Here is an 11023-nt window from a genome sequence, read left to right as displayed (position 1 = left end):
TGCAGATAGCAAGGAAATATAGTGCAAATAGCAAGAAAAATAACAAAAAACGTAAAAAGAACTAAGCCCAAACCCAAAGCCCAAAGCCAAAACGCAGGGAAGTACAGAGACCACACGATTGATCCAGGGTCCTGAAACCCTAGATCAAACGGCCAGGAACAAAGGGGATTGGACCGGTCCTGGACCGGTCCGGTTCACTGGCTATATAAACACAAGGGGACCGGTTTATTTCATTTTCCACTCCCCTTTCTCTCTCTACACTCAGAGCTTCTCTCTCTTCTCTCTTCTCTCAACTCACCGGATTCTGGCATGGCACGCCGGAGAGGATGAAGGACCGGCCGGAACCTTCATAGGTCGCCGGAAACTTCATCTTCTCCGGTGAAGATCTAGGGTTCCGCCGTGAAATTTTTCAGAAACTTATGATTTTTACGTCTTTTGATTCGTCCCCTAATCCTAAACACGAATCCAGCAATGATTTTCTCATACACAGCTTGAAACGACGTAGATCTTGGAAAAAACTTTTACGGTTTTGAAATGATTTTTGATTTTTGAACTAAATCGTTTAGATCTTTAAAGATCTACATCGTTTCGTCGTTTGATGGCTTTTCTGATACTTGTTCTTGCTTTCAAAACCTAGATCCTTATGGATCTAGGTTTTGTGTTTACGGTTACGGCTTTGTTTCGTGATTCTGGAAACTTTTCTGTTTTCTATTTGCAGGTTTAACTGTGATATTACTTTTTGAAGAAGGATTCTGAGTTTTACCTGAGTTTTTTATGGAGATTCTGTTGAGTTCTTCGGAAACGCTTGGATTTGACTTTTGCTTATTGATCCCCGGTTTTGAAACTGAAAATAAATCAGTGATTCTTCTTCTTCTTCACCGGTCCGGATTCTGCTTCTTTTCTTCCTCTTTTCACGCTCTCGAATTCTTCGTGATCGGTGCTGGAGTTCGTCAATGGCGAATTCTCACCTTGGATTGCGAAGAAACTCAATTCGATGATGAAGATTCAATGCGGAATCTCTGAGAATTGCAAAAAATCTTGTTGATTCTGTACTGATTTGTAATATTCTGTGTTGATTTCTGTTGATTTGAGTTGATTTGGATTGATTTGGATTGATTTGGAGTTGGTTCAGAAACGGTTAGGGTTTGAATGTTCTTGATGATTCTGGAAAATTATTACGTTTTTGATCTTTGAGAATGGGAAAGAAAAATTGGAAAGTGTTTGTGATGTGGCGTGTAATCATTGCTTCTGAAATCTGACTTAATGCTTTTATAGCTGACATGTGTGCATTGGAACCAATAGGAAACTGACATGTGGCATTGGACTGAGAAAGGGGGCGCTGCCCTATAATTCTGACTTGAAGGACCTTTCTGCAAAAACAAAGAAATTGAGGACTAAACTGCAAAATAATAAAAAAGGCTTGAAATGAAATAAAAAAACAGTTTGGACAAAATGCAATTTTGGGACCTCAATTGAGGGACCAAAATGCAAAAAAAAAAAAAAAAAAAATTTGAATAAAAAACGTAATTTGACCAAACGTAAAGTGAAACAAAAATAAAATTGACAAAACGGACTAAAACGAACCAATGACCTAAATGAGGTACTTCAAAGTAACCTCTCTATGCCAAAATTTTGTGTGAAATGACCAAAATGCCCCTAGGGCTAAAAATGACCTAAACAGAGCCAAATTGACTTGACACTGACTCGGATGCAAGTTTGAAATGAATTTAACAAGGTTTACTGATGAAATGCAAAAAAAACAATCTGAAAAGACTCAGAGACAGTCACAAGGATGAAAATGGGTCCCACTGCAGGAAATGACCAAAATACCCTTCTGTATGACTTTTTGTAAATTTTGAAATAAACTGTAGAAAAAGCAATGTAATGATTCAGAGACACTTTTGAATGACTTACAAGACAAGTAAAGACATTTCAAAAGGTTTTATGCAAGAAAAACATAGGTAAAATTGTGATTGAAAATACTGCGAGGCAGAGACAATTTGAACTGTGCAGTTGAAATTTGATAATTGACAAAGTTTGAAATGAAATTGGGCCCAGTATTTTTAGGTCCAAAAACAGGGTATAACAGAGGGGGCTGCCAATGGTTTAAGGAATGTATTGTATTGTTTTCACTCTAATCGTTGTAATTCACTTTTATCCTAAATCATGCAACTCAATAGGTGTTTTGAGTGTTTTGTAGTGAGAAATCATGTAAATCGACAAATCAATATATCACATGAAGGATTAAGGATATGAAGATTGAAGATCAATGGTTCTTGGAAGGTTTTTGAAGACAATCCAAAGTGAAGAAATTTTTTTGAAGTTCCTAGAAGTTTCCAGATGGAAGAATGATAGGATAAAACCGCAAGTGCACGGTTCTATCGAAGTAGTAAAAATAGAGTATCGTTTCGACAGGGAGTTGTTCAATTCAATTTACTTTAGTTGATGATTAAAAGATAATTAGTTGCAAAGTTGGAGTTTTCAATTGGTTGAAAGAAAATATAATAATAAAAAGAGCCTTGGGATTATTGGTTCATCATAATGACAAATCCTTCACAAACCAAAACTTTAAACCTAGAACTTTATGTTAGACCTAATTTCTAAAGACAAGTTTCTGTTTACCATATCACATCTCCTTTCGGTCTCAGTGAACGTGTTCCTCTAGCAATCACGCCTATTTCACTGACTTGATCGCTATTAGAATCTTTTAAGTTTGAAACTTTATATGTCTCATGGATTGCAAAGACTATTTCGCTGCCTTTGCAATCCTTGTCTATATTCACTTGTTCGAATATCAAAACTCCACTTTCGTTTTACGAATTGATATTTGAGATGATGAATTAACAATTATTAACCCTCCACTTTCGCTTCTACAGTTTGATAATTGTTAATTCATGTTAAAACGGTGAATTTAGATTAGAAATTAGGGTTACATAAAATTAGGGGTTAAAGCTTGGTTTGATTAGGATTATGTCATTAGACTTATCCAACAATCCCAAGACAAGAAGAGTCTACTCACTCATGTTCATAGTAGACATGGAGAAGAAGAAGAAAAGCATAAAGTAAAATAACAAGGAAATAAAGAAAGAACTTTTATTAAGAAAGACAATTGTCACTTATTGAATTCCAAGAATAAAAAATGATTGTTAATGATAGCTAGCTACTCTATTTATAGTCTTATGTCGACTTAGAACCTAAGCAACTATTCACTATAATGTTCCACAAGAAACTACGGGCTTTCGGTCAAAATAGGCAGCTTGTCCATGAAGCAAAAGCAGCAAAAGTAGGTCTGAAGCTTGGCACGGCCGTGCCAGTGGGAGCACGGGCCATGCCACCTCTCTGACTTGGGGAGATCATATTTTTGTCTTCAATCTTCGTATTGTCAACCCGAATCAGCTTCAAATCCTCTTTCTTTTGCTCCAAGACTCAATCTATCAAACATTCGTTCCTGAAATATAATAATATGCAATTGAAGTAAAATAGTTCTAAAAGGAAATAATATTTAAATAAAATAAATTTAAATCTAAATAAAACGAAATCAAATATTATACTAAATTAACTAATTATTGACTCATCAAAGAACGATAAAAAAAGGACGAAAATGCAAGAATTCGCACACAGGGGCTGTCTCGTGCACCTCTTGCACACTGGCATGCGCCTCTGCGCATGATGCAGTGTTGCCACTGCCTCCTACGCCCTTGCGCTTTTCTGCGGGGAAAAACAGCCCGTTGCTTGATTTTCAAGCTGGATTGGTGGAAAAAACTCTGTTTTCTTCTCTTAAACCCTAAGTAATCATATGTTATAAACAAAGACCTTTACACACATTATTATTCATTCAGAAAGCTAGCGGTTCAAGATAGGGGTCAAGCATCAAAGTTCCAAGGCAAAGGATCTCCATCCTCCTCTTGTTCTCACTTTAACAAATATAGAGCTTAATTTATTAATTAATAAAGTTGACGATGATGGTCATTTTACATTTGTCTCAAATTAGATTTGAAATATCATTCGCAAGATTTAAGACTCAAGATCTTACCACGAAATGTAGTAAAAATAAATCAAATAAACATCTTTAATGTAATTTTGAATAAAGTCAAACATGTTTGATACTACTCCCTCTATCCCTAATTATAATATAATTTTAAAAAAAAAAAAAAGTTTTGTCTATAAGTATAAGATTATCTACAAATTTTTAGATGTATTTACTATTCATTTTCCAACTATATCTTTATCAATACTACCAATTATCTTGGAATACAAAAAAGGAATAGTAATGTGTAATGTCTCTCTTGACCAAAGAAAAGATTAATTGAAGGTGCAATGTCTCTGTTGACCCAAAAAAAAATTAACATTGAATAATATGATGGTTATGACTAATTGTTAATATCAAACATATTTACACTAATAATATATACAAATTAAATTATTAAAAAAACCCTCAACCCTCTTTAAATTAAATATATTGGATATCTTTAGTCAATACTTTTATCAAGTCAAAGATTAATTACTTTTTTGGGTACTGAGTCAAAAGATTAATTACTAATATTATTAATTAATGTCTGAAATATATTTATTATAATTTTTTATACTTACACATTTTTTTATAATTTTTATTCTTTCCTAAAAAAGTTCTATAAAATATATGGCTTTCTTCAAGTAATTTTAAGACATATTTTTATTGACCAAAGAAAAGATTAATTGAAGGTGCAATGTCTTTGTTGACCCAAAAATTTCTCTTGCTATGTGTGTTGACATTGCTATCAGCACATGATGTTTTTGCAGCGCATTCAGATTCCTTTATTCGGAGAACACAACATGTGAATGTTACTAACTATTTGTCAGATAACTTGGACTTAACCCTTCATTGCAAATCTGCAGATGATGATCTTGGAGTTCATCTTCTTCATCATGGTGGCAATGTGCGCTGGGGTTTTGGATTGAGTGTTTTTGGCGAAACATTGTTCTTTTGTTCCTTTAAATGGAATGATGAATTGCATCGGTTCGATATATATAGGCAAGATAGAGATCAGGATGTATGTCGTTCTTGCAATTGGTATATAATGAAATCAGGGCCATGTAGGTTCAATGGTGACAAGAGTGATCTTTGTTTTTCATGGAATAATAACTAATGTTATAAAAAAAAAAAATAACTACGTATTTTGTTATCTTAATAAATGTTGTACTTGAAGAGTTAAGAACCTAATGTATTCTCTATATTTTTTTTACAATATATATATATATATATATATATATATATATATATATATATATGAGTTAAGATCCGTTGACATCAGGTATCAACGGATTCGTTAACATCAAATCTCAACCATTCATTTAATCTTGAATTCAATGAATGGTTTTCTAGTTCTTAAGCAACATTTGGCCAGATCTTAATTTATACATAATGATAATAAGGGATGACAAAACAATCTACACCCGTAGTTCGCACATATCCGCAAATAAGATCCGCCATAGGTATGGTTGTCAAACTCGCGAGTAGACTCGTAGAATCGTACGAGTTTACGAGTCTATAAGGCAAAAATGAGTGGAATCGAGTATAGAATCATTTTTGTGGTAGACTTATATAGACTCGTAAAAACTCGCATAGACTCACAAGTCTATGACGAGTTTATGAGTCCATGAGTTTTTTGAACTATGAAGAACGTTCTGGACTCTAATGAACTTTCTAAAGCTTTGATGAACTTTCTATTAGAAAGAAATATAGTAGTATCACAGTAATCAATCCTTATTGGGATTTTTCATAATGCATAAATTTTCTTTAAAAATTTAATATATCTTCAACCAATGACTTTGTAAAAATATCAACTAGTTGATTTGTAGTATCAACAAAACTGAATTCAATATCCTTTTTCTGAACATGATCACGAATGAAATGATGTTTTATTTTATAATGTTTCAGATCTGGAATGTTGAATTAAGTTTTTTTCTAAAAGATTTATTACACGAGTATTATTACATATAATAGGAATGTTAGAATACCTTAAAGAGTAGTCCTTTGATTGATTTCTGATCAAAAAACTTGAGAGAAACAACTTGTTTAATATACATACTCAGCTTCTGTTGTGGAGAGTGCAATTGTATTGTTTTCTACAGGAATATCCAATTAAGGCTTGTCCTAAGAACTGACAAGATCCACTTGTACTTTTTCTCTCAACTTTGTCTCTAGCATAATCGGCATTGCAATAAGCTGCAAAATCAAAACTAGAACATTTTCTATACCAAATGCCAAGATCAGTAGTACCTACTAGATATCTTAAAATTCTTTTTACAGCAATTTGATGAGGCAACATATGTTTGAAATCTAGCACATAAACATACTCCAAACATTATGTTAGGTCTACTATCAGTTAAATCTAACAAAGCTCTTATCACGTCTTTGTATTCTTTTTTAGAAATTGATATTCCATTCTCATCTTTATCTAAACTTGATGATGGATGCATGGGAGTGACTATGATTTTTGCCTCATTCATGTTATATTTTTTAAGAATATCTTTTACGTATTTTTTTGACTTATAAAAATTTCATTTTGATGTTGCTTGATTTGCAAGCCAAGGAAAAAACTAAGTTCTCTCTTCATGCTCATCTCAAATTCACTTTACTTGAGATTGGAAAAGTCTTCACACATTTTTTCCTTGGTTGAACCAAAAATAATATCATCCACATAAACTTGAACTCTGAGTAACTCAGAGTTAATTGTTTTTTTGAAAAGTGTGATATAAATTTTTCCTCTAAAAAATTCATTTTCAATTAGAAATGTGCTTAGTCTTTCATATCAAACTCTAGGAGCTTGTTTAAGACCATAAAATGCTTTAGTAAATTTAAAAACATGATTAGATAAAAGACCCAAGTTTGTCACTTATTCCAAATTATTTCTTTGAGGTAGTTAAAGATGACTTTCTTACAACGACCTACCATAGAGAAAAGACCCAAATATTTGTCGTTGTCAATACTTCTATTGACACCAAGAAGAGTAGAGATTGAAGTGATGACTATATATATATATATATATATATATATATATATATATATATATATATATATATATATATATATATATATATATATATATATTAGACTCATTTGTGGCCTTCTTTCTTGGAGAGCCATGACACATATCCTTCGTACTTATCTGATTTCAATCACTTGTTGATCGAGTTGACTAGTATGTTTTTATTCTTTATTTTACTTGTGTTACTAGGGTGTGACTTGTCATATGTTTGGATTTAAAAAAGTAGAACATGACCCCGTGATGAACCAGTGGAAGTTTATTTTATTATCCCTGCAATACAACCATTTACTGTTGTTAGATTCCCTTAAGATGAGTTATAGCTCTAAATTCATAATTAGATTCAATTAATTTAAAAACTAAGCAATTCACTATTGTCTTGTTCCAATGGAATACAAATCTCCTTACAAAACAATATAAAAACATACCCTAGAGAGAACGGGAGGAGGATGAAGATCCTCTTCCTTTAAGCTCCTGATGTTTTACCCTTGCCTTGTACTGTTATCTTTATAAATGAATAAAAGAGTATGCAAAGGTCTCTATTTATAGTGCATTATTACTTAGGGATTGATAGAGGAAAAATAATGGTTTTGCAACAAAAACGACTTGAAAAAAAAAGGTTTAGGCAATAATTCGATCCTTGTGGGTATTTATTATGTGCCTAAATAGGTTGAGGCACTGACATTTTCCACTAATGATATTAAGGTATTAACCATGTTCTTAATTAAGAATATTTTTACACGGTTTATGATGACAGAGCATCATATGATATTTTTTTGCTATGTTTTAGTACTTTTCTTTGCATTTGAAAACAAATAAGATGAGAGTTAGAGGGGGTGTCAATGGCTTGAGGAGCGTATTGTATTGTTTTCATTCAAATCATTGAAATTCAATTTTATCCTAAATCATGCAACTTCACAGGTGTTTTGAGTGTTTTGTAGCGAGAAATCATGTAAATCGACAAATCAAGATATCACATGAAGGATCAAGGAGATGAAGATTTAAGATCAATGGTTCTTGGAAGGTTTTTGACGACAATCGAAAGTGAAGAAAATTCTTTAAAATTCCTAGAAGTTTACGGATGGAAGAACAATCGAAAACGGGACGAAAATGCAAAAATTCGCATACAGGGTCAAAACAAGGGTCAAGCATCAGAATTCCATGTTCTCACTTTAACAAATATAGAACTTAATTTATTATTTAATAAAGGTGACAGTTGATGGTCATTTTATATTTGTCTCAAATTAGATTTGAAATATCATTCACAAGATTTAAGACTCAAGATCTTACCACAGAATGTAGTCAAAATAAATCAAATGAACATCTTTAATGTAATTTTGAATAAAGTCAAACATGTTTGATACTACTCCCTCTATCCCTAATTATATTATAATTTTCAAAAAAAAAGTTTTGTCTATAAATATAAGACTGGTGCTAGTCACACCCAAAAAAAAACTAGTTACACCCAAATTTATTTAAAATTTTACAATAATACCAAAATTGTCCTCTTCATGTAAATTTTTAAAAACCCATCTTTTATGAAACCTTACCCCTTTCATCCACAAATCACCATAGATGTGCAACCAATATCTGAATCAACATCTTTGTTATTGATCTATACTATATTCATAAAGGTTAGTGAATTTTATGAATTTCATTTTCGATGAGTTTCTATTTGTTTATTGTTTGTTTTGGTATGAGATATGTTCAATTTAGGTTAGTGTAAATTAAGTTTACTTATGTTCAATTTAGGTTAATGTAAATTTGGTTTACTTATGTTCAATTTAGGTTAATGTAAATTCAGTTTACTTACGTTCAATCTAGGTTAATGTAAATTAAGTTTACTTATGTTCAATTTAGGTTAATGTAAATTTAGTTTACTTATGTTCAATGTAAATTAAGTTTACTTATGTTCAATTTAGGTTAATGTAAATTCAGTTTAATTATGTTCAATCTAGTTAATGTAAATTCAGTTTACTTACTTTCAATCTAGGTTAATGTAAATTAAGTTTATTTATGTTCAATCTAGGTTAATGTAAATTCAGTTTACTTACTTTCGAATCTAGGTTAATGTAAATTAAGTTTACTTATGTTCAATTTAGGTTAATGTAAATTCAGTTTACTTACGTTCAATCTAGGTTAATGTAAATTAAGTTTACTTATGTTCAATTTAGGTTAATGTAAATTACGTTTACTTATGTTTAATTTAGGGGTATATTAGTCATTCTGGGGTGTAACTTGTTTTTTTTGGGTGTGACTAGCATCAGTCTAAATATAACTATCTACAAATTTTTAGATGTATTTACTATTCATTTTCCAATTATACCTTTATTAATACTACCAATTATCTTGGAATACGACAAATTAATATTGAATGTCAAACATTGAATAATATGATAGTTATGACTAATTGATAATATCAAACATATTTACACTAATAATATGTAAAAATTAAATTATTAAATAAAACCTCATCCCTCTTTAAATTCAATCTATTGGATATCTTTAGTCAACACTTTTATCAAGTCAAAGATTAATTATTTTTTTGGTAGTGAGTCAAAGATTAATTACTAATATTATTAATTAATGTCTGAAATATATTTAAGTATTTTTATCTATAAAATATGACACCATCTCGTAACTAATATAAAAGAAAATTCACTTTTCAAATTTATTGAATAATTGGTGTATTCAGTTTATACGTATAGACCAAATACATAAGCTATTTAATGAATCTCAAGAAAATTTTGTTTATGATAATGATCGGAGGATGTACTAGACTAATTTTTAAAAAATAAAATTTTGAAATTAATAATTACTTTCATACATAAATATTTTCCTTCAGAAAAAGGTACAAAAATATTAATATTTTTTATATGATTTTTTTACAAATAGTATTTTTTATATAATCTTTTTATATAAACTTACACATTTTTTTTAAAATTTTAATTCTTTCCTAAAAAAGTTCTATAAATATATGGCTTTTCTTCAAATAATTTCAAGACATATTTCTTTCGACCAAAAAAAAAGATTAATTGAAGGTGCAATGTCTCTGTTGACCCAAAAATTTCTCTTGCTATGGGTGTTGACATTGCTATCAGCACACGATGTTTTTGCAGCGCATTCAGATTCTATTTTTTGGAGAACACAACATGTGAATGTTACTAACTATTTGTTAGATAACTTGGACTTAACCCTTCATTGCAAATCTAAAGATGATGATCTTGGAGTTCACCTTCTTCATCATGGTGACAATGTGCGTTGGGGTTTTGGATTGAATTTTTTTGGCGAAACATTGTTCTTTTGTTCCTTTCAATGGAATGATGAATTGCATCGGTTCGATATATATAGATCAGATAGAGATTATGGTGTATGTCGCTCTTGCAATTGGTATATATTTCAATCAGGGCCATGTAGGTTCAATGGTGACAGGAGTGATGTTTGTTTTTCATGGGATAATAACTAATAGTCTTTTTTTACATATGATCTTAATAAATGTTGTACTTTAGGAGTTAAAACCTAAATGTATTCACTATATTTTTCATAAAGAATATATCTATCTATATATAAGATGTATCAAATATTTTATTCCCTCTCCAACAAGTCGGTCCTAATTTTCTTTCTCTAGATCTCTTACAATTTCTTCAATGACGGGTGGTTTTGGGTCAATTCTTGACCTGAAATCACTCCTCTTCATCTTTTTCTCTTTATTTCAATCTAAATAAGTGATTTTCACATAGATCTAGGTTTTTTTTTTCTTTGTAATTTCATCATCTAAGTGTGGTGATTTGTTGTTCGTCGTCTTGTGCGGCGTTGTTTGATTTCCCGTCTTCGTGCGGTGTTCATTTGATTCATATTGAAAGATCGATTGTTTAATCAAAGATTTGGGCGTCAACGTTGCAGATCCGGAGGCAATGGATATTCCGGTCACTTTAATTTCATCATATATTTTTGTAGGCATTATGCCGTTATATGTTACTAACTTGGATGCTGTGAGT

The sequence above is a fragment of the Medicago truncatula genome, chromosome 1 (assembly GCF_003473485.1).
Source record: "Medicago truncatula cultivar Jemalong A17 chromosome 1, MtrunA17r5.0-ANR, whole genome shotgun sequence".
Classification (NCBI taxonomy): Eukaryota; Viridiplantae; Streptophyta; class Magnoliopsida; order Fabales; family Fabaceae; genus Medicago; species Medicago truncatula.
This window is presented reverse-complemented; position numbering follows the sequence as displayed.